The sequence below is a fragment of the Cuculus canorus genome, chromosome 3 (assembly GCF_017976375.1).
Source record: "Cuculus canorus isolate bCucCan1 chromosome 3, bCucCan1.pri, whole genome shotgun sequence".
NCBI classification, from domain to species: Eukaryota; Metazoa; Chordata; class Aves; order Cuculiformes; family Cuculidae; genus Cuculus; species Cuculus canorus.
The window spans coordinates 109,609,424-109,631,028 of NC_071403.1; the positions used below are offsets into that span (position 1 = coordinate 109,609,424).

Consider the following 21,605-nt stretch of genomic DNA (forward strand, 5'->3'; position numbering starts at 1 on the left):
TCCATATCCAAAGGATTTTTAATGAAATAGATGGTGACCAATTGCTTTAAAATTTCTGATCTTCACATGGATAGAATTTTTAGCACAATGATTTTTAATAGCTTCAACCTGCACTTGCAATTCCACCTCTAAACTCGAAGTGATATACTTGTGTACACCAGATGCTAGTCTTGCTGTGCTATACATGCCTTGATTGGCCCAGATCTTCATGCAGCACCTACTAATTGGAGACAGAAATATCTGAAGATACTGGATTTCAAGCATGCTGTGCATACTGTAGCTTGACATGGATCACTAGCTGGACTACTATTAATTTGGGGGCTTTTTAATGTGTGAAATGTTAACTGGAAAATGCTACATCAGATTTTGGCCTTTTATGGACAGAACGAAGGATCTGAAGTCTGAAGATTTTACAGCTCAGCTGATGCTGTATTTGCTTGCTGAGTTAATAAGAGTTAGACAGATTCACCTCTTATTTCATAACAAAAGTAATTTCAGACCTTAATGTTAACTATAGCAAAGAGATTAAAAGTTCTAAGATGTAAGAATAAGCAGGTCATCACTGAAAGCTTTAAGGAAGAAATGTGTCAATGAGGCAATTGAAGTAGGAAATGATCATCTGGTCTCTGACAGCTGGGAAGAATGACAGAAAAATATAACAAAACCAGAAAAATCTGCAAAGAAGATTTGCTCTGAACTTTGAAATTTAAGATATATTTTCAGTCATGCCAGAAGGAAAAATAGGAAACAGTAAGAGTTTTGTGTGGTGTAGGAAGCAGACACAGGAAGGGGAAAAGAGAGTCTTTCATATTCTATGAAAGAGACAGGCGATAGCAAAAATATAGCTGATGCTTTGCAAAGAATACAGAAGAAAGTAGTAGTCCTCCATTGCATTGATTTAACCCTCAATATAATATACTCTGCCAAACTTGCTTTCTACAACTCTTCTGCTTTCAGTGGAATTACAGGATTGATTTCGTCAATATATTCCTTTGCTATAATTAATTTTCTAAAAGCTAATATTAATTATTTTTAAGTATCTGTGTGTGCCAAAGTTGGTTTCAAACAAGTAAAATTGCAGAAAGTATTCAGGGCCTCTTTTGAGAGCACTTTCTCGTTCCACTGTTCCCATAAACCAGTGAGAGTTGCTTTAAGCACTTAATGTTTGATGTTTATACTTTTTCTTTTTTCCTCTTCCTCTTGAATGGAACTATAATCAAGTTAAAACAGTCTTTCACTGATGAGTACTTCATTTACAGTAAGCAGAACTGTTGTAATTTTATCTGTTACTCAGGATGCTGCTACCTTGTAAAGCTACATTTAAGAAAACCCGCTGTTTTCCTCACATAGTCTACCTGCTGTAGACTAATTGGAAAACACAGTTGGTTAAACAGCCTTACAGAAGGTCATTGTTCTTACAAATAAACAATAGAAGATACAATTATCCAAAATAGTTCAAGAAACACCCCTGGATATCTTTTTTTCATGTAGAAGTACATTTTTACAAGCCAGTGTTTAAGAAATTGCCATCTGTCTATCAACCATACAGGACAATGAAGTTCAAGTCAGTGAATTCTGGTTACTAGTTCAGCTGCGTTTGAAAAACTGATATTTAGCTTGTTTGGGTTTATATCAGATGAACAGATTTTTACATTCCAAGAGGTTTGGCTGTAACTTCACTCTGGGCTTATTTACTGCTGAAGACAGGATGTGACATTAGGGCAAGTTGTAGGAAACAAGAACAAAGGATCTGAGCTTTTTGTTGTTGTTGCATCTTATTCTTATGAAATGGTATTTTAATCCTCACAGGACAGGGAGAAAACAAAGGAAACTGGGATACAGAGCTGCGGAGTTGGATCAGATTATTTCTATTAAATGCAGAGCTGTGGGTCACAGAAAGGATAAGTGATTTGCCCAGGGGAAGTATGTTGCAAGTCAAAGGTTTGAAAATTTGTGCTCAAATTTTCAGTTACTCTTCCTTTACATCAAGAACTAGTGAGCATTACAGCCAAAGACCATGTCTTTTCTCTCACTCACTTTCTTTATCACTCTCTCTCTCTATTTGCTGCCTTTTTATACTTTATTTTCTTATATGACACAGCAAAAAAAGAAAGTTTCAGGAAGGTGGTAGCTGGTATATATTTACTGCTGTGCCGCAGTTTCTTGGAAGCCCTGTTTGTGTGTTATTCTGCACCACTAGAATAATGATTTGCGACTGAGTGTATAGCCAAGGGCCTGTCCTAATCTGTGTTGTTAAAATTTTAACTAATACATTAATATCCCTGCAGGTCATTTGCTACCAGTGTAATCTGTTTGCTGAAGCAATGTCATGTAAATTAGAATTGTGAGTAGATGATTGTAAATGATTAAGTTAGCATGTCTTTAGGAGTTGCCACCCTTGAGCCAAGATGTAGTAACTGATTGTTGCATGCTTCTATTTCATCACAGGTAAATTCTAGCTAATTTAATGCTAATTTGAGTCACTATGCAATTGGACCATACCTTACAATCTATTCTTTTAAATACCTACCTAATTTTTTTTTTCAGAATGAAGTCTGAAGTTGCTTACAAGCTATCTAAAGCTCAGATTCTTCTGACAGTGATAATACAAGGTCAAACACTTGACTTTTAGTTATTTAAGAAAATTAGTTTTGTTCAGGGATATGTTTATGGCAGTAGAAGCTTCTGCTGGTTTTAGATTCTGTTTCCAGTACAGGTGCATAGCGGCACACCAGCCAGCCTGGCTGCTCTGGTGTGGGCATTGAACACTCTGTCCTTGGGGACAGTGTGGCCTCTGTACTCTCTCTACTGCCCTTCAATTTTCTGTGTTTGCTGAAGTAAACAGTGTTAGATATTGAGATCTTTACGTTCAATAACTAACATGATAAAATACATGTGGAAGCAACCGAAGGATGGGAATTTTCTTGGGAAGTCTCAAAAGCGTTGTTATTCCCTACTATGTATACATATAACTTTGCACGTTTTGGAAGGAAGCACAAGGCATGAGCTAGAATGCTCATTTAATGTTCCTTTATCCAATGTGAGACATATAGATTGAGACAGGCACTGTGTTTTCTTGCAGATCTGTGGCACACTGCATAGCCACAGAGTGCTCCTCAAAAGACAAAAGATTTTCATAATGGGACTGCAAACAGACACATGCTGGTTGGGGGAGCTTTGGGAACAAGGTGGGCTTCAAGAATACAGAGTGCAGGCTGACAGTTGGGAAGTGCTCAGACCCTACAGTGAGTGCTGCCCAAGTAGGGATCCAGCTAGACAGTCTAGAAACTTAGACAGAGGTTGTATGTGGCTTATTTTTAGAAAATAATATTTTCTTTTGAATATTTAAAATTATGCTGAAAACTATCATTCGTCTGGCATGTTGGTTTAAAAAACCCAGAGATGCGGTTAGAGCCTGAGAACAGAGACACCATATCTTTGTGAGAGATTCACAGGCACTTGATTTCATTCATCCACCCACACAGTCTGAGATAAGCATAAGAAAATTGTTCTTCAAGACAGAAAGTTAAGTGGTTTGAAAGGCTGTCTTGCAGGTCAAGGGCTTCTGTGGTGGATCTACATTTTTATTTGGTCAGTTTCACGATGTTTCTTAAAGTCTATATAAGAGATGGCTGGTTTTATTTTTAAATATTCTTAGAGCAGAGAATTCACATTTTTACAAATGTACTCCTGCACATTTAAAAAGGATGCTATCAAGAATCTGCTGTCATTACCAATTAATGTTCTTATTGCCACTTTCTTTCTTGTGATAATGTTTAGTTCATTCTAACCTTAATAGAGATTCCTGTCAAAAAGAAATGGGAGTGAATCTCAGACAAAAAATGTTCAGCGAATGAGTTGGGCACAGATAGAATATTTAACATTACAAAGAAAGCAATGTACTTCCTCTCTAATATGTCACATTTTAGTCACTATCTCATGGATCCTTCACTGTTAGGAAGTGTAACAATACTGTGTGAAATCTGCTTGAACTGTGATGCTGAACATAGTTAAGGAACTAGAAATCAGAAACTGAATGACCCTAATCGTTACAAGTATGGCTATGTTAGCGCAGGGGTCTTCTACTTATTAGTGCAACTGAGAAATCAAATGAGTCCAAGTATCATATGCAGTCTGTTTATCAATACTACTAGAAACATTTATTTTAATTTTATCGTAATGACTTTATTCATGATGTTGGATGTGCTTTGTATGGGTATCTGTTTGAACTCAAGTGCCTGATTCACGTCAATTTAGAATGAAGCTTCATTCTAAAAAACTTTCCTATAAATAGGAAATTTCTGGAGAAGAAATTCAGAAAACTCCCCAAACCTCATGCAGGTTGTTGCTTGAGTTAAATACGCTCTCCAATATCACAGATACAGTTGTATGAGACTGGCATTACTGTAAAAGTCTTGGATTCTGCAACATGGTATTTTCTAACAAACTGTCGGTTAGATGTAGTTTACAGGTTATCCTTGAAGTATTTAATGCCAAAGCCATTTTCTCCTTCTCATGGAGAATACTCTCCTCTGACTTGGCTAAGCCATGGCTGCCTTCAATTATAGTCTCCAGAAGAGGTATTTTCTGAGTAAAACATATTGTCAGGTATGGTGTGCCATCTAACTCAAACATTTGTTGAAGTCTGTCTTGCTTGTGAATGAAGTTTGTGCTCTGCTAAGGTAAACGCCTTTGTACTCTTAAATTCATGGCCACTACAGACTTATTTTCAACTGTCTTGCATGAAAACTGAGGGAGATTTCCTGAAAGAAGCATGATTCATGTAAGAATATGTAGTTTTCTTTTACTTGGTGTTGTTATTGAGGCTTATGGACCATACCTAGAAAGGAAAAGTTGTCTTTCCAATGAGACTATGATTTGTATGAAGCACAATACAACATTACTATACAACAATTGCCTTATTTTCCTGAAAGAGCCTTGTACATTCAGCGTTATTCATAAAGGGCTATCTAGCATGCTTTGACAGTAGTATTCATACCTGTAAAAGCATCTATAAAGGTTCCAGAGAACCAGAAATTTGTTTAAATTATTTTTGAGATATGATCTAAAATTGAACAAATGAGTGTATCAGCTGAAACAAAAATAGAACATTTATTTTTGTTGTGGTTTTAAAAAAATTGCATATGGATTTGAATTAAGACTCCCTAGTTGGGGTCTACTGTGAAAACAACCCCTGGAATTAAGTTACTGTTCAACCCAACCTGCTCTTCCTAAACACAGATTTTTATTGTACACTTTCAATGACTCCAAGAAAGCCAGTTCATGTGATTTGCCTACTGAAAATGAATAGAAGTGAATATTTCCTTGCGCTATTTTCCCACATGCATTGTTTTCCTATATACATATATGTATATCTTCCATGTATTTGTTTTTTCACTTTCCAGACTAAATAATACTTTCTTTTTGCTAAAATTTATTATAGATAACTTGTAATGGAGTCTGAAACTACACATACTTTCAATACACTGAGAAAAGCATAAGTTTGGGAAATACTCAGTTGATGAGAAATTGTTTTTCTTCTGCCACAGCAAAGTTTGACTGTTGAGGGTTATTTCCTCATGGAATAAGAGGAAGGCAGAGACAGCCTTTTAAATCGTGTCGTGTTTTCTTCCTTCAGTTTAAGAGAAAAAGAAAATATCTTGCAGAATCATTGTGGTTTTCTTTCTTTCTGTTTTGATGACATCAGTTTACACACTAGTTTTCTATTAAGCCTCCTTTCTGCATTGTTGTTGAGAATATTCCTCTGTTGTGGAGGGTGGGAAGGAGAAACTGAAAGCCTTTGCAGTCAGGCTGGCATAATTATGTTTCTGTTTTGATTTTCTTAAGTACTGTAATCTTTTCATCACAGCATTTTGCCATAACCTGATTCACTGGACAAAGCAAGTGGTGTAAACTGACACTGTGTGGGTAAAAACTCCCACCACCACCATGTCCCCCCTCACAGGCAGAGCTGATGTGGGTCATTCCACAAAGCAGACAGCCTTACACCGTCAGAGCTGAAGGTGCTGAGAGCTAAAGTGACCTGTGCTGAGGACGGCTGCAGCGTCGGGGTGGCGCACGCCCTACTGCAGGTGGATGAGGTGCGCTGCGTGGCCTCTGTGCTCGCTCAGTTCCTCTTGCCCCTGAATCTTCAGGACTTTCCCTTCCTGATTCATGGTTGAGCTTTTAAAAGTGCTCTGGTATTTTAGAGGTTTTGGCTGCTGAGGAGATTTCTTTCTCTCCTCTTTGTGTTGCTCACTTTTTTGTTTTCTCAGATGATAAATTCGCTCTGTAATAGCAGTTAATATGCATGCAGTAATCTGCATAAACGGAGAAAGGTAAATGCAGACTGAAAATGTGCCAGAGAATTGTGTTGGAGATACTAGCTGATTTCACAGCATCACGCAGCCAAGACAGAAGACATGAAATAATATGTGGCTCCTTAACTGGCATAACATGACCGATGATGTGCCTGCAGTTGTACTGCAGCACAGCACCATCGATGTGTGCCACAGGGAAAAGTAAAGCCAAGAATCCCATTTCAATTGTGGATTTTATGCTTCTGTTATTTTCCAGAGAACATCAAGTTTGTTTTCCTTTGTAACTGCAAACCATTTGGATACAGTTAGAGACTCGAAAGAAAATCTCTTTGTATACCAAACTGCAGCTGATGTGCTCCATGGCCTTGATGTTACGTTCAACCTCTTTATGATTCAGTTCTGCATTTTCATTCTTCACAGCGCTATTAGAATGCTTAACTAATTATTGTCTATACATTGTCTGATGTCCTTGAGCAAACAGAAATATAAAGATACAGGTATAATACAAATAATAGTATTTCAGGTCTGCTGAACTCCAATTTCAACATGTAGTCACAAAACTGAATTGCCAAAGTAAGAAGCAGGAAAGAAGCTCTGTGAAAATCTGCAGTGAGGAAAGGATCTCCAAAAGCCTTACCTTTTTTTCCTGCCTACAAATGAAATGCTCCATTATGTTACTTCTTGAGTTTGAAGCATTACTATTTTTTCATCATAGCTCTTTTCAGAAAGCATTTAAGGAGTTGTTATTCCAATAGTAAGATGAGAATGGAAGAAGATAAGAAAAATTTCTCCCCAAAATCATAATTCTCAGAATGGTTTGGGTGACAATTTCTGTGTGGGCTAAAAATAAATAATTAATATTTTCCAAGATGTATTGTTACATTAATTGCTACTGGTCTAGGGCAGGACTTCTAGCTTGTCTTTGGGATTGTGATTTACATTTAGCATCCATACTGCAATGCCATCAGAATAATAAGCTACAGTATCTTCAATTTTTAAGTCAGTGAGTATGTCTGCAGACTCAGCAACTGTCACAATTTTAGTATCTGAGTATGAATTTTTAGTACCTAGTTTATAGTTTAATTGAGCTCAGAAATAGCAACAATGAGAAAGAAAGATATGAACTGATTTTGAATGAATTTTGACAGATTTCTAATCTGTTTTCAGGGATTCTGAAAGTAAAGACAAAAAATGCGTTTGGAGGGATTTGTTGAAAATTATTTTCTCACCTCTAATTAGGATTACCATTTTTACTCATGGAAATGAAGGGGATGTAGAGGCTCAGATGTTTATTAATTCAAATATGTAGCATTTTTGTTTGTGAATAATTTTGAGACTGATAATACCCTAGTTCAACTATTGTGCAGTTAGTTACTATGGTTATTTGGCTTGAAAAATATGTGGCTTTATGGGTAAATTTCTGCCAAAGACCATGTTGTTAAAGAACACGTCTTCCTCTAGAAAAACACGTGAGGTGGCATGAGAATATGCTCATAGTCATGCACACAGATTTGGCAGAGGGAAGTCTGAGTAAATATCAGTGAGCTTTATTTTGTCATCATCTCTTTGTATGTCTTGGAGCAGATTTGTCAGATTTGTATAAACAGGGCTTTTTAATAATGGCTTTTATGTAGAAGTCAACTGCTGCTGACAAAACCATCCTGCTTGTGTTTCCCCACGTGCCAGCACTAATGCAGCTTTCCTAAAGCATAGTTAGCTTTTTCTGCCCTTTGCTGCTGTCGCCCAGTCCCATGAAGTATTGTGGTACAAACAGATCAGCCTTTAGGTATCAGGACTGAGTGTGCTACAATTGGTTTCTCACTTTAACACGTTTCCTCTCTCTTCATTCTATCCATTAAATATTGTCAGGTATTGCTCACTGACGTGTTTACCAATAAGAAACATGTAAAAAAGCCACCCCGCACAGTTGTTACTGTCATGATCCCATCTCATGCACAGGTCCTGGGGCTGTTGCTGGCTGTTCTGCTTTGGAAATCCTCCCAATGGCCAGATTCTGCATAAAAATCACATCTATTCAACAAAAAGTAAGTTTTAAGTTAAAATCACCTTATTTTATAGTAGTGATATTACAGGATTTTCAGACACACTGAGACACAACTACTTGTAACCACAATAACAACACTCAAGGGAATGGATGAACCATATGTGGAGCATGGGTTGTAGAGTGGTTTACTGACTGGGGACAAGTGGCAGCAGTAGCCTTTGTGCCACACTTTCGAGGTTAGTGAGAGAGCTCAGCTGGAAACAAAATCTTCTGTGCACTTGCTTAAACACAGCCTCTTTCTCAAACAAAAGCAAAGAGAGAAGATTTATTTCTCCCATCTTTAAATGTCTGATAGTTTGTACAAAATTAAATTACAATCTTAAACAAATCTTTTATTCATAAAACAGCAGAAGAGAATCATTATTCATTCAAGGTATCAGTACTCATTAATGCAATCACTCGTGTAATATGAAAGCTGAAAGTGCAGTCTCCATGTGTAGGTGCCGGCTGAGCGAGAAAGTGTCTTTGGATGGACTACAATATTTATTCAGCCCTCTTCGCAAGGCAAGGTGCGTGATTTAGCGTAGCCTCAGCTGTCCTTCAGTTAAAGGCAGGTTTTGTGAATTGATGGACATGGCTTGCAATTAGAGATCTTGAGATCCACAAGTGGGTGGATCTTCAGCTTCTTCGGGCTGAATTCAGTCCTGCATTCATGTGCAGAGGCAAAAACTGCTGTTGTCTCTCATTTGCTGCACTGGCACCTTTGAGAGCAAGATGCTTAACAGACAATACCGTGTCAGAGATGGATTGCTGTTTATAACTGCTGAGTGAATTAAGGTGTATAATAATTTTAAAGACAAAACGCTGTCTTTAACTCTATTCTATTGGGGTGTGTGTATTGACACCTTTGAGCAAAGGTGGTGGAAATAAGTGCCACTGACTTGGACTAGTATTTTTCGGGTCCCCTCCTCCATAATCCTTCTTCAACAAAACTGTTAATAAATGCTCATTAGCAAGTTGTCTATTTGAACTGGTTTTTTTAATGCATTATCTTGTCTAGTTATTTATCTTTTGTCACTTGCCAAGTTACTTGGCTCTTTCTTAATCCAGTCCTATCATAGCTTTTGTGACTTTTCGTTCTCCTGCTTCTTATCTTTTTTGTTAATAATCATGAGTATGTAACTGGAGGGTTAGCAATGTAATTTGGAGAAACAGATTTAGAAGTCTATATTTTGTCCTATGGGTTAATGTTCATATTTTGGGTTTTTTTATATATGCAAATGGAATGGTTGATTTAAATGACCCATCGTGTGCTAATAAGTCAACACACTATTTGATGTGGTGCTATCACCGTGAGTAAAAAATGTCAAAAAAGTAATGAGAAGAAGTTGGAGAGAAGTGGTTGTTTCATTCATAGCTAGGAAGATCCTCGCAAATGAAAATGGGCACCAGTTTCAGCTTCACCGAGGAGACAATATCAGCAACTGTTTATGAGAAAACACTTGGACTCAGTCTGGAAAGACTAGATACAAGGCTAGATCATGATTTAAACTTTCAAATTGTTTTATGTTTTCATTAGGATGAACTCAATGTTAAAAAAAATGGAGGTGTTTGATATCTGAAAGCTTGATATTTTAAATTCTTGTTTGATGACATGAAATTTACGATATATACAATATATATTTCACACAGCTGCGGTGGCTGGCCAAGAATAGCACAGCAGGTAAAACACTAAACACATTTTAAATGTAACTTAAACAGGTAACAAATTACTGTTTTCTGTCATAACAAGTAGGATAGAGAATTATTTTCACATTTGTTGGTGAAAAATTATTAGTTTACTTTGCTAATTGTAAGACCTAACAGTCAATGGAGCCTTACATAGTGTGATCTTGTAATTTTTGTTTTAAATTCATATTGTATCATGAATGGATCCTTAGAGGAAACTCCTTAGTTTCAGGAAATAGTTTGTAGGTTTACCTCATTCTATTAATGAAAATGTAATAATTCAAAAGTAAAATTTTCATAAGCGGTTAAGTCCTAGGTGAAAGGAAAACTTGCTTCTAAATAATAAGTGCTTAAATAATCATAGTATATTGAACTTTGAAGGATTTAATTAATCAAGGAAGAAGATATTTTGGCATATAGTTTTTTTGCTATTATGCTGGGGTTAAAACAGTATGAACATAAGGAGGAGAGTCAGTGTCAAAATGCAAACTGTGAGGAGAAGCATAACAGTAAATTTAAATAAACTTGTGCCTTGTGGTTCATATTTCTGACCCAATTTTGCACTTTCTTTAGTTGTGTGATGTTTTTAAGACAGCTTTTGGCATAGGGGTTTCATAAGTGATGGAAGTTAGGAATTTTCTAGGATCCACTAGTATTGCTGTGACCAAGAATTAGTGTGTTGTTTCCTGTTACCCTTAGTTTTGTCGGGTGTAACGCGATTGCAGCTGCTCCTCATTGCTTGCTGATATCACTTTGTCTACCTGGTTTACTTGTCTTGAGGATATGTCACGATCTGGTTTGCAGAAACAACAAAACAAAAAGGTCAAAGTAAGTGATATGAAAACTGTAGATAAAGCTTTGCTGAAAGTGAATCTGCATGTCAGAAAAAAAATAGCATGAAGCGTTAGGAGAGCGTTGTGAATCAAAGGGGTGTTCTGTAAATCTGCAGTTAGTTTTGTAAAGCGAGCACAGCCATCTCAGCCTTCTTTCTTACTTGAAATAGCTAACACACCACCACTATAATTTTCTCAAACTTTGAAATGTAGAAATTGTGTCTGTTCTTAAAATTTCTGAAATCATTGATCTGCGTTATGAAAACAATTCAGTTAGCTTAAAAATTGTAAGATAAAAACCATGAAAATAAAGCATACTGGTATGTATCAGCTTTCTAGGGCATGCTACTGGTATTTATTTTTCTCATCTGCATACAACATCTCCTTTAAAGGAAATTTGTTTCTTGTTGTGTGGCAAAAATGTCACTTTCACAGGAAAGAATACACACTTATGGCAGTCATTTTGTAAATGGCACTGTATCATTTGAATGCTGGGAAAACACAGGCTTTTTTTGATAAATGCAAAGTTTCAGTGCCTTTCAAGCTATCTAAAGCTGGAATGGGGGAACAGTGAAACAAAATTGCATGTTATTTTTTAAAATGTTTGCTCAGCTTTCAAGTCTGACTATTCGGGCTATTTAATGATATCTTCTCATTCTGTCATCTGGTTTGTTTTTCTTTTTTTTTTAAACCGATGTCTTCTTATTTTAGTATTTGATGTGAAATTCAGACTTTTGGATTTAAGAGCTTAGGTTAAGAATGAAGCAACCTGAAGACTGCAGATGTTTAATGGCAAGGATTAGTTTTGTCTGAAATCTACAGAATTTTAACCACATGGAGTTAGATCACCCACTTTCAGTGCTCACAGAAATCATAATTCTAGTTTATTTTGTGTACTTTCTTCCTACTTGATTGTTATGTGTAAATCATTTGATGCCACTGAAGTCACTGCCAATTTACATTAATATAAGTGTAAAATTTGTGCTCTTATCTGTTTTACAAACTTAAAGACATGTGGAGTCTAAACAAGGAAAAATGAACAGGGATTGTTTCATATCGAGCTTATTTGTATAAAGGTCTATACTTTATTAATCAATACTTTTAAATCATGTTTCTGAGAAATTGTCAGATTCTGTTCTTGACAGTTACATTTAGTTCATCTTGTAGATGTGGAGAAAGTCCTGTTCATCACAGAAATGCTCCTAGGAGGTTTCCTTACTAGTGATTTGTGGAAGGGCAAAGGTGAAGGAGTGAGGAGAAAATTCTTTTGCTAACACAAGTATTTCCTGTAGACAGCAATTACACACAGGTCTGTGAACTTTAGTTAGCTACCCACAAGCATTTGAACTGTGAGCTCAATGTAGTGTTTGTCTAACCTTCCTTTATTTCTGTATTTCCAAGATATCTGTTACAGACTTCTAAAAATGAAATGCTTTATTTTTTTTTCTGTTCATGAGTGAAAGATCAAATAATATAATTATTTGACCATTTTTCTCACCAATTTAAAGTCTGTATACCATAAGAGAGTTTGTTAAACAGAAAGCATACATAGAAGTTTTGCTTTCTCCTGACTTTTTCTGCAAGCTATGATTCTAGCTGTGCTGTTAAAAGCTACTCTGTATGTAGCTATTTTACAGTTATTTTGACAATTCATTGTTTGATGTCACATTGGGTAGGAGTTCTCTGTTTGAACTTAGTTTATGTGTTTATTTTGGAGTAAATTATTGTATTTTCTTTACTTTGTGGCTCCTACTCAAATGAAAGTGTAGCTTAATGTTGCCTTCAAGTATTGCGGTGGGGGGTTGTGTTTCTAATTAGTGATAGCATATAGTAACAATACAGAAAATCTGTACAATGGCTATCTCTAGTCTGGTACCATGAAGAAAAATGCTATTTCAAAGGAAAATCCATTCTATTTAGTTGCAGGTAGAACAGTATACTGGGCGTTATTATCTGTTCTGTTGAAATAATGGCACTTCTGCACTGGAATCCTGATGGATGGGGTGGTGACCTTCCCCCTACTTGTTTCTGGGGTACAGACATTGCGGGTGCCTCCCCATATAACCACCCATAATATGTCCATCGTTCCTTCTCTTGGGGAAGCAAAATAGTTATTTTCTACTGGTACCTTCAAAAGTCAGAAAGAAACCCAAACACAATGTGAAAGGGAGGTTTCTCTTACTCTGTACCAACTATCCAGGCATTTCTGACCTCCTTCAAGCAAAATCTCCCACCCTGGCCTACTGATGGGAGATGCAGCTCTGAAATGCTCTGGTTTAGTTCCCAGGTGTCAAATGCACCCTGCAGATCTGAAGAAGTAGGGCAGGATTAGTTTTGGTTTTTTTTCCTGACTGAACTGCCTGTGACTTCCCAATATGGTCAAATATAGCACACAATGCAAGCAAATTGTCTTTGGTATTGTTAGATGTCATTGACTGACTGTGGTTAATCATCAAATAGGATTGTCCAAGAATGTCGGACTGGTATGGGAATGAGAAAATAAGTGGCATTAGCATGAAAGCTATGCCTCACAGTAACTAGAAGCGTCTCTGTAGTATGTTGAGACTAAACATGTCCACTGTTATGGAATTCTGAAAATTAAATTACTTCAACTGTTTCCTGATCAGAACAATGTTTGAAATAGCCAAAGGAGTAAAAATGTAGGAAAAAAAAAAAAGCTAGCTGGAAACCCTTGGGGAGTTGATTTTTCAGAGATGCACACATCCTTTGGAAATCCAAGAACTACTTGAATACCAATTACTTGAGTTATAGAGGCTTTAAAATTACTGTTTTAGCTTTAATTTGTTCTGTTTATTACATCACGTCTTTAACACAAATGTAATGCCTGTTCTATTTTGTCCTGAGAAGGAAAAGAAGTGACTTAAGTTTTCTACCTGATCGTGTCGTGCTATTTTCTGATATGGCCGTATTCAGTTTTCTGTGCCAGTGCACAGGCTCATGGTGCATTTTCCCCTTTCATTTAGAAAGCAAAAGGTCTAGAACTGCGGTCTAACTGTATTTAACTATCTCTTCAGTGCTGTTAATAGGCTGTTACCCTTATTTTCCCCAAAGACCTGTCATTAAGGCAATCAGCTGAATATTTCAGTGGTTTAGGATTAAATACATAGTAGGTTTTTTGTTTCACAGTTTTACTTTGTCCTGTTAAACTTCTCATTGCCACCTGGATTTAATATATTTGATAAATATCAGCTGGTACTCCACAACTTTTCCCTAGCCACAGGCAGCTCTAGCCTGTCTTCTGCAGAACACCTATGGCGTGGTAGCAACAATCATCACATCTGACAATGCTGTTCATACGCTGTCTGTGGAAGGAAGGAGTAAGTGTGAGTTCAAAAGTATTTTGCAGGGTTGTGCTAATCAAATGCTAAAAAGCTTTTAAAGGAAAATATTTATTCATAAAATTCTGCACTGGCATTTTGTGAACAGCTCACGTAGTTTTCAAATAATACTTTTGCATGTAATATAAATAACCTGCTCTCAGCAAGCGTTTGATAGGCCACCTACCTGGAAGAACATAGAGCGTGTTTCCTATCGCCTTACTGATTTCCAAAGGCCTTTAACAGGGAGAAGGGAGTTTAGACCAGTGACGGTGATGGAGTTACAAAAGAGTATGTCTGGCCTAATGATTTTTAGAAGTAGTGATATCACCCAGATTAAATGATAGGAATAAGTTAAAAAATAAATGATATTGAAATACTTTAAGTGATTTTTCAAATTATTTTTTTGCTTTAGTAATTTTATAAAAAGAACTATGCTTACTCCTTCCCATAAAACTCTATATCAACAGAAAAAGTAGTGGTTTATAGGGAAAGGGCAAAGAAAAATTGAAGGAACTGGCAGTGATACCAGTATCCTTTTGAGCCTCAATGTGTAAACATTACAAGAGCCTGAGATTTTCTCTGGTTAATACAAGACAAAGCAGGTTTTTCATATCCCTGCTTTGCAGTGATCATGGGCACATGCAGATTTGCAGTGTTGGTTGCTGGTGTGAGTGTTTTCTGTGTATTTTTAAAACCATGCTAAGAAAAAAAAAGTTTTAGGTTCAGTTCTATAACTCTCCTCTCCTCTGTTTTTGATTGTGACTGAAGTAGCAAAATGAGACTAGAGCTGGTTTGAAAACCAGATGCTACTTATAAAAAGTATTAGAAAAGAAGTGAGGTGTTTTCCTCAAAAAAATGCTTTCCACATTTCAAACGTAATCCAGATTAATGTTCTTGTTGCCCTTTTCAGAAGAATTTTCAAAATCAAATCTTTTAGTTATGTTTAAGCTTTTAAGATTTAAAAATACTCATTTTATGCCATCAAATTTGAGAAGCTAACTTTCCTTCTTTTTCCTACTCTTTCTTTCCTCTTCTTCAAACATCCTCAGCTTTTGTACTTTCAGAAATTTCCTGGTGGAAAAAAATTTAAAGAAATGGCCTGAAAAAAATTTTTGATGGGTTTTGTTTTTTTTCCTGCAGTAGAAAAGATATTGTTGGACAATAGTTAAAGAGTGGAAAAAGTGAAAAGCAGAGAAGCAAAAATCCACTAAGCCAAATCAACTAAAGGCAAAGACTTATGGTCAGTGAACTTCAAGAGGTAAACATATATGAAGGTCTACATAATTTGAGGTGTTTTGCAGTTGAGTTGAGAAGGAAGTCAAATGGGTAATGGAAGGAGATGACAAGTAGTAATTTATTCCACCTGTATTATTAGCTGAAGTTATACAAGATTTATTCATTAACGTTTTGAGTTTGCGTATGTATATTTCATATCAACAACCATAGCTGAATTTCAACCTTATTTTTCATATTAAGTCCAACAAATATTTTTTTAATACATCGTTACAAATCAGATAAACAACTATCTGTAATGAAATAGGTGTGACAAATACAAAGTCATTTAAGCATTGCTGGAAGACCATGATATTTGGTCTCACTGAATAAGCAAGCAGTTTATTTTCAATAGGCAGGAATGCAGTGGCTGTTGAAATCAAGTGAATAATTCTATCCTATTTCATAGGAGTGGAGTTACCAGTAGCAAAATGAGGATGAAGACAAGGATGTCATGCCTCTATTCCACTCTAATTAATAATGGCAAGTGCTGCGAGCATGCTGTAATGTGGTCCATTAGTGGCTTTGCAGTTTCCTTTCTCCAGTTCTGCTCCAGAAATAAATGCAATTCGGTTCTCTTCCAAAAAGCAGGAATAATAGTAATATTTGCAGCGCTGGGTAAAAAATGGAGTTTTACCAAAGGGAACATGAGACCTGTTGTCAGAGGAGAAAATTGTGAAAAAGTTAGGACAGGTTGCACAAAATTTTTAATGGGAGTTCTACAAAACTTCGAGATATTTCATTTTACCCAAACAGTGCAATATTCTTGCATGGTTCAGGCTGTAGCTTTTCAAGTCTCAGGTTAGTAACTACATCTTGCACACTTCTTTTTTTTTTTTTAAAAAAAAAAAAAGAACAGTTCCCATAGCAAACATAACATTTATCCTAGTAATGATGTCTTTGAAAATCTTAGTAATCAAATAAATTTAGCTGCATAGCTAAATATTTTTGTTTGAAAGATTGGAGAAGTATGTGTGGGTATAAGAAGAGAGGCCGTAATTTGCCATGATCTATTTTCATTCCATTCCAATCAAAATTGCACCACTTAGCTGAGTACTAAAAAGGGATGCCTGAAGCAGACTTGCATTAAATCATCGGTTAATGTCAGGCCAAATTTATCTGGCCTGCTGGCTTGTAGGTGGTGATAACCCTCTGTGAGGGATACCTGTGTTGTGCATGCTCATCAGAAACTTTCATGTGCTAGGATAGCAAAAAAGGCCTGAAATATTGATAGTTAGTATGAAAAAAGATTTCTAAAGACATAAGATAAAGAACTAGGGAAACGGTTGGAAATACATGTCTTTGCTGTAGCTAGATCTGAAGCAATGGTAGTCTCTAATTAATTGATGATAAACATTGATGTTTTGGCACAAGAGCTTAATGGGATGAATTGTTCTTAGAGTAAAATAAAATAATCGCAAATTCGGTCACGGCGTGAAAGAAATATAACTTCTCCAGATCTCATGTTATTGCAGCAAAATTTGGCTCCTGAGCAAGTTTTACAAACGGTTAATTACTTGTACTCTTTCCTTAGTCTGCAAATCTAAATAAGATAAAGCTTTCCCAAAGCCATTCTAATATGTTTTAATTTCTGTCTGGAACAAAACACCAAACAGTCTTTTTATCCCTCAGTTTATTTTGATCCTCCTGATGTCTCCTTCATCTAATTTTTGGTTCTGTGGTTCCTAAGGAAACTAGTAGGTAGGTTCTGAGTACAATGTAATGAAGAACTGGATTTGAAGTTGCTCTTTTACTAAAGTGTGCAAATGTGTATATATAAGCTACAAAGGTCTAATTTGCAAATGTCACTTGTAACAGTACTGCTTTCAGCACAGAATTATTGTAGCAGACGCCTTCCCACTTTGTCCCATTTCCTTTCTCTCTCTCCAATACTGTGTCCAGTGGACAGAGGTGAGATTTCAGAGAGAGGACCTCTGCCTGCGTGGGGAGCCCGAGTGTTGTGGGCTGTGGCCATGAGCAGCTTAGTAAAACACACGCAGAAAAAGGGCTTGAGAGGTCTGTCATTACTCTGGCATACTGTGCATTTACACTTTAGCGCTGTTGCCATGCTTAACACTGTTGCTGTAGCGCTCCACGTGCCAAATTAAGTCATTAACAGATCTGAGATCTATCAGTCATCTGTGCCTGGTGTCTGTTCATCCTCAAGTGGGAATGAGCTATTGGTGCAGAGCTATAATGGGGAAGTAATTGTTCTAGAAGGTCTCTAGGGTGTGTCTTTGTCATCTGAATTAGTGTACCCCTTGCACAGCATTTACTGCCCAACCCTTCCTCCTGGCTAATGTTTGAGAAGCCTGTTATCCTGACTACTGATTATAGCATCTTTTATTTAATATTTGCCAGTGACCAAGAATACCCAGCCAGCTTTGGTGTGAATAGGAAACTTAATAATTCATGAAGGGTGTTTTAATATCTTCAAATTACGTTACTTTGGGTTCATAAGTTACGGGAAAAAAGTGTTAGGTATGGCTTTCTTCCTGGTATTGAGTTAGAATACAGCAGCTGTGGCACCATTTATAGACATGTCTGGAGTCATTGTATATCAAATCTGAAAATTATATTGACCCTATTAGTGCAATATACCCTTTGGTAGTCCTTCTTGTGAGGGTTTCTTACATATGTTTTAAGACCTGCCTCACTGTGTTGCAGGAATGTGCAGGAACACGTGGAGACCAAATGATTGATTATTTGTCCTGGTATTTGTAATTTGATCTGTGCAGCAAGTGTTAGCCAGTTATGATTTGTTTTCTTTCCCTTACTGCCTAATTGCCATTTTTCATTGTCTTAGTGTATGAAGTTCCAGATCTGGAATGTCCTGCTATCAAGTCTGTGTCTACTTTATTTAACTCAAATGCAAATTCATAGTATAAAGCAATATGAATGAGGTCTGAACTGAAAGCAAACTGGAAGCCTCATACTGTGTCAAATGCAAACACAAATGTAAATCCTCATGGCTGTCCACTAGACTGTGGGTCTGGCACAGGCAAAGATTACTCAGACAGTACCTGCAGATGTCTTGAGAAGTGAAATTTCCTTACGAGGTAGATTTACAGAGGTTTCATGTGTCACTCAAAGAGCAAATTGAATTTACCAGATTGCAGTAATTTTTTTTTTTTTTTTTGATGAAAAAGTATGCTTGAGAATAGTGGAACATCGGTAAAGTTGGTTTACTTGCTACGTATTTACAAATCTGGGGAAGATTATGTCTTCTACTTGGGTTACCTCACTGAGTACAGGATTCCTCTCTAAAGCATGTACAGCTTAAAAGAACAGAACCTTTTATTTAATTCAATCAGTTTATATAATATTGTTTGCTGTTTGAAATAGCAGTTCCTTTAAAAATAAACTTGCAGGATTTATTGTCATGGAGCCAACTCAAACACCGAGAATTGATTCTTTAAATTGTTAGTGAACTGTTTCGCCAATCAGGCTATGATGATAAGTACCAAGAACTCTGGATTACTCCTAAGTAAGTTTTGCATTGTGGAGATTTAAAAAGTCTGTGACTTTCCTTGAGAATTTTCCCTTGGTTCTCATGCTGGGAGAGGTGTTGTTTCAGAAATCTTAGAAAAGGCAAGGAATTCAACTTTGCTGCTTTGTAGTTCTGAAACATGTGGGCATTTTTCCTTATCTGTGAGCATAACAAACTCTGTCAGTTCTTTGTTCAGTCTCCATATGTGGATATGCAGTTTTAGTGCTGGATAGAGAAAAATTTTTAAAGGTATTGGAAAGGACAAACTGAACAACAGCACAAATTAAATAACTGAGATAAATGATTCTGCAGAAGTTAAGATGACAAGGGCCATGCCTTTGTAAGGAAGAACACATTTTTTGAAGTGCCAGATTGCTGAGAATTGTTTATTCTTATTTTAAAATCTGGAGTGATCCAATCAGAATCCTGGAAAGCTAGGAAAATGGATTTTTGTTCAGGTGTTCTGTAAAAGAAATGCCTTCTTCCTCTTCTTTCTTGGGAGTTGTGGTCTACAGCATCAGCTGTTGTAGTGGATTTCTGGATTTAAAGCTCAGACCTTCTCTCTGTAGGACTGATATTTTTATTTGAGGTCTAAAATCTCTTAAAAGTTTACATACATATAAGCGTAGAATAGATTGAGTAGATTTTTAGAGACTTTGTAACATATCTAAAAGAAAGCAACCGGACAACTCCATCTCAGTTGACAGATTATGCTGATTTCATATTTGATACCTGTTACTGTCCATGAAGGATTGTCAGTATATCAGAATGTCTCACACTGCAAATGATGTGATCTTCCTACCACCACCATCTCAATTCCTCTCTCCCTACTTGCTGAGGATGCAAAGCAGCCATAACGAAGGTTAATATTTGTTGTACGCTTTATATGTACTTCACTGCATTTTTTTTCATAATTGATTTTAGAAGGGGTGAAAGATTTTCTCCTAGGAGGTTAATCAAACCTCAGAACACCTGAAACATCTTGTGCCTCTGATAGGATTGTGAGCAAATTCACATAGATCAAAATTCACAGAGCCAATTAGACTTCTGTCTGTGCTTACATAAGTATCTTTTTAGATCTGGCCCTGTGTACTTTGGATTCCCAGTCTCATATTTGAGACTAGAAATAATTAGAAACTAGATGTGTTTCACTACCTCACTGGAATACTGAGATGCAACCGCTTGTTGTGAAAATACCTAAAACAGAGAGGATAAAAAATTCTTCATGGCAAACTAGTCTTCAAAGACGCTCTTGATGTCTGAATGTCAAAGCATCCATTCATCTTGTGGTTTTCTTTGCGTATATCCTGGTATAAAAAGCTAATGCATGCTTAAGAAAAGGCAAAAGTAAAATTACTGTGACTTCTGCGTGTAAAACTTTTCACAGAATACACACCTTTAATGTAAAATGATGAAACAATCTCTAACTCTACAGTGATCAGCATTCAATATTGTTAATATAAACAGTTTTATTGTAATCATAGGAGATTTGCAAAGAAGAGGAATTCATTTAGTTCTAAGACATGGTTGACCTGTGCTACTTCATAATCCATTAGAGAATGTTAAGATCCACATAAGGTGCCTTGCTTTCTCTCTTTCCTGGAAGGCGTTATTCTTTCAATAAATACCAAAATCAAGTCAATATTTTTAGAACCGGAATAAATGCCACTTTAAATGGACTAATCTTTGCTCAGAAGTTGTCTGACACTTTATATCCAGTGCCAGCAGGAAAGAAATAATTAAGATGTATGCTTTTGGTAATTGATCAGGAACATTGGACTAGGTTACATAAATAATAAACTAATCAAAGTATTGTCTAACCATTTAAAAAACCACATGCCCTACTGCATGTACATTTATTTAAATTAACATTGCTGTCAGAATTTATGAGAAATTTTGAAAGAGGATTTCATTTTCACCTTATGGTTAATGCTTTCATAAATAATAATTTGTCAGTTTCTAGGATAAGATATGCTATTAAAATATTCAGTGTACTTCTTTAAAACAGAGGTCTGCATTTACTGTTCTGGCCAATTAGTCTATGGATAAAACTGCAACTTTCAAGTCTCATTTTCATCTCTGCCAAATCCTACTCTAAGTCACTTCTGTTCTAACAAGAATTAATGATATTACTAATCTAATGTTATACAGAAGAGACCTAGGACTTTTCTTGTGTATGTAGTATCATGCAGTGTTTTTCTACGTAAAATATTTTATTAGTATTTAATCTGACCAACAGATTATCTAAAAAATAATTAAAAAACCAAACCAGCTGTCCCCAAAACATGTCAGATTTTAAAGAATTTCCGATTTTAAAGAATTCATTAGGACTTGGGTTACGGTTCTTGTTTAGCCCATGACAATGATACTTGCTAATCATTTACAAAGTACTGATCTATCTCGCAGCTGAATGCCAAGAAACTTCAATCTTCCCTTCTTCTGCACTCTCTTCTGAAACCTCTTTAGCTTTGAATGATTGTATCAGAAAAGAATATACTACCAACCTGAATATTTGAGATTAAATGACAGGTTACATTTTTCTTGAATGACAATTTGAACGTGCTTGTTTGTGGGATCTTTTACATGCAAACCAAAATACCTATAAAGTGAAAGATA

General features: G+C 36.2%; 1 protein-coding gene and 1 long non-coding RNA gene across 5 annotated transcripts in view; one reads left to right on the top strand and one right to left on the bottom strand.

Annotated features, from left to right (window-relative positions):
• SMYD3 (SET and MYND domain containing 3) overlaps positions 1-21,605 on the top strand; it is a 387,008-nt gene that overhangs the window by 278,451 nt on the left and 86,952 nt on the right. The window lies entirely within an intron of this gene.
• LOC128851852 (uncharacterized) overlaps positions 15,569-21,605 on the bottom strand; it is a 33,192-nt gene continuing 27,155 nt past the window's right edge. The window contains exon 3 of the long non-coding RNA XR_008449380.1: positions 15,569-16,153. This is a non-coding gene — a long non-coding RNA (uncharacterized LOC128851852). The remainder of the gene's footprint in view (positions 16,154-21,605) is intronic.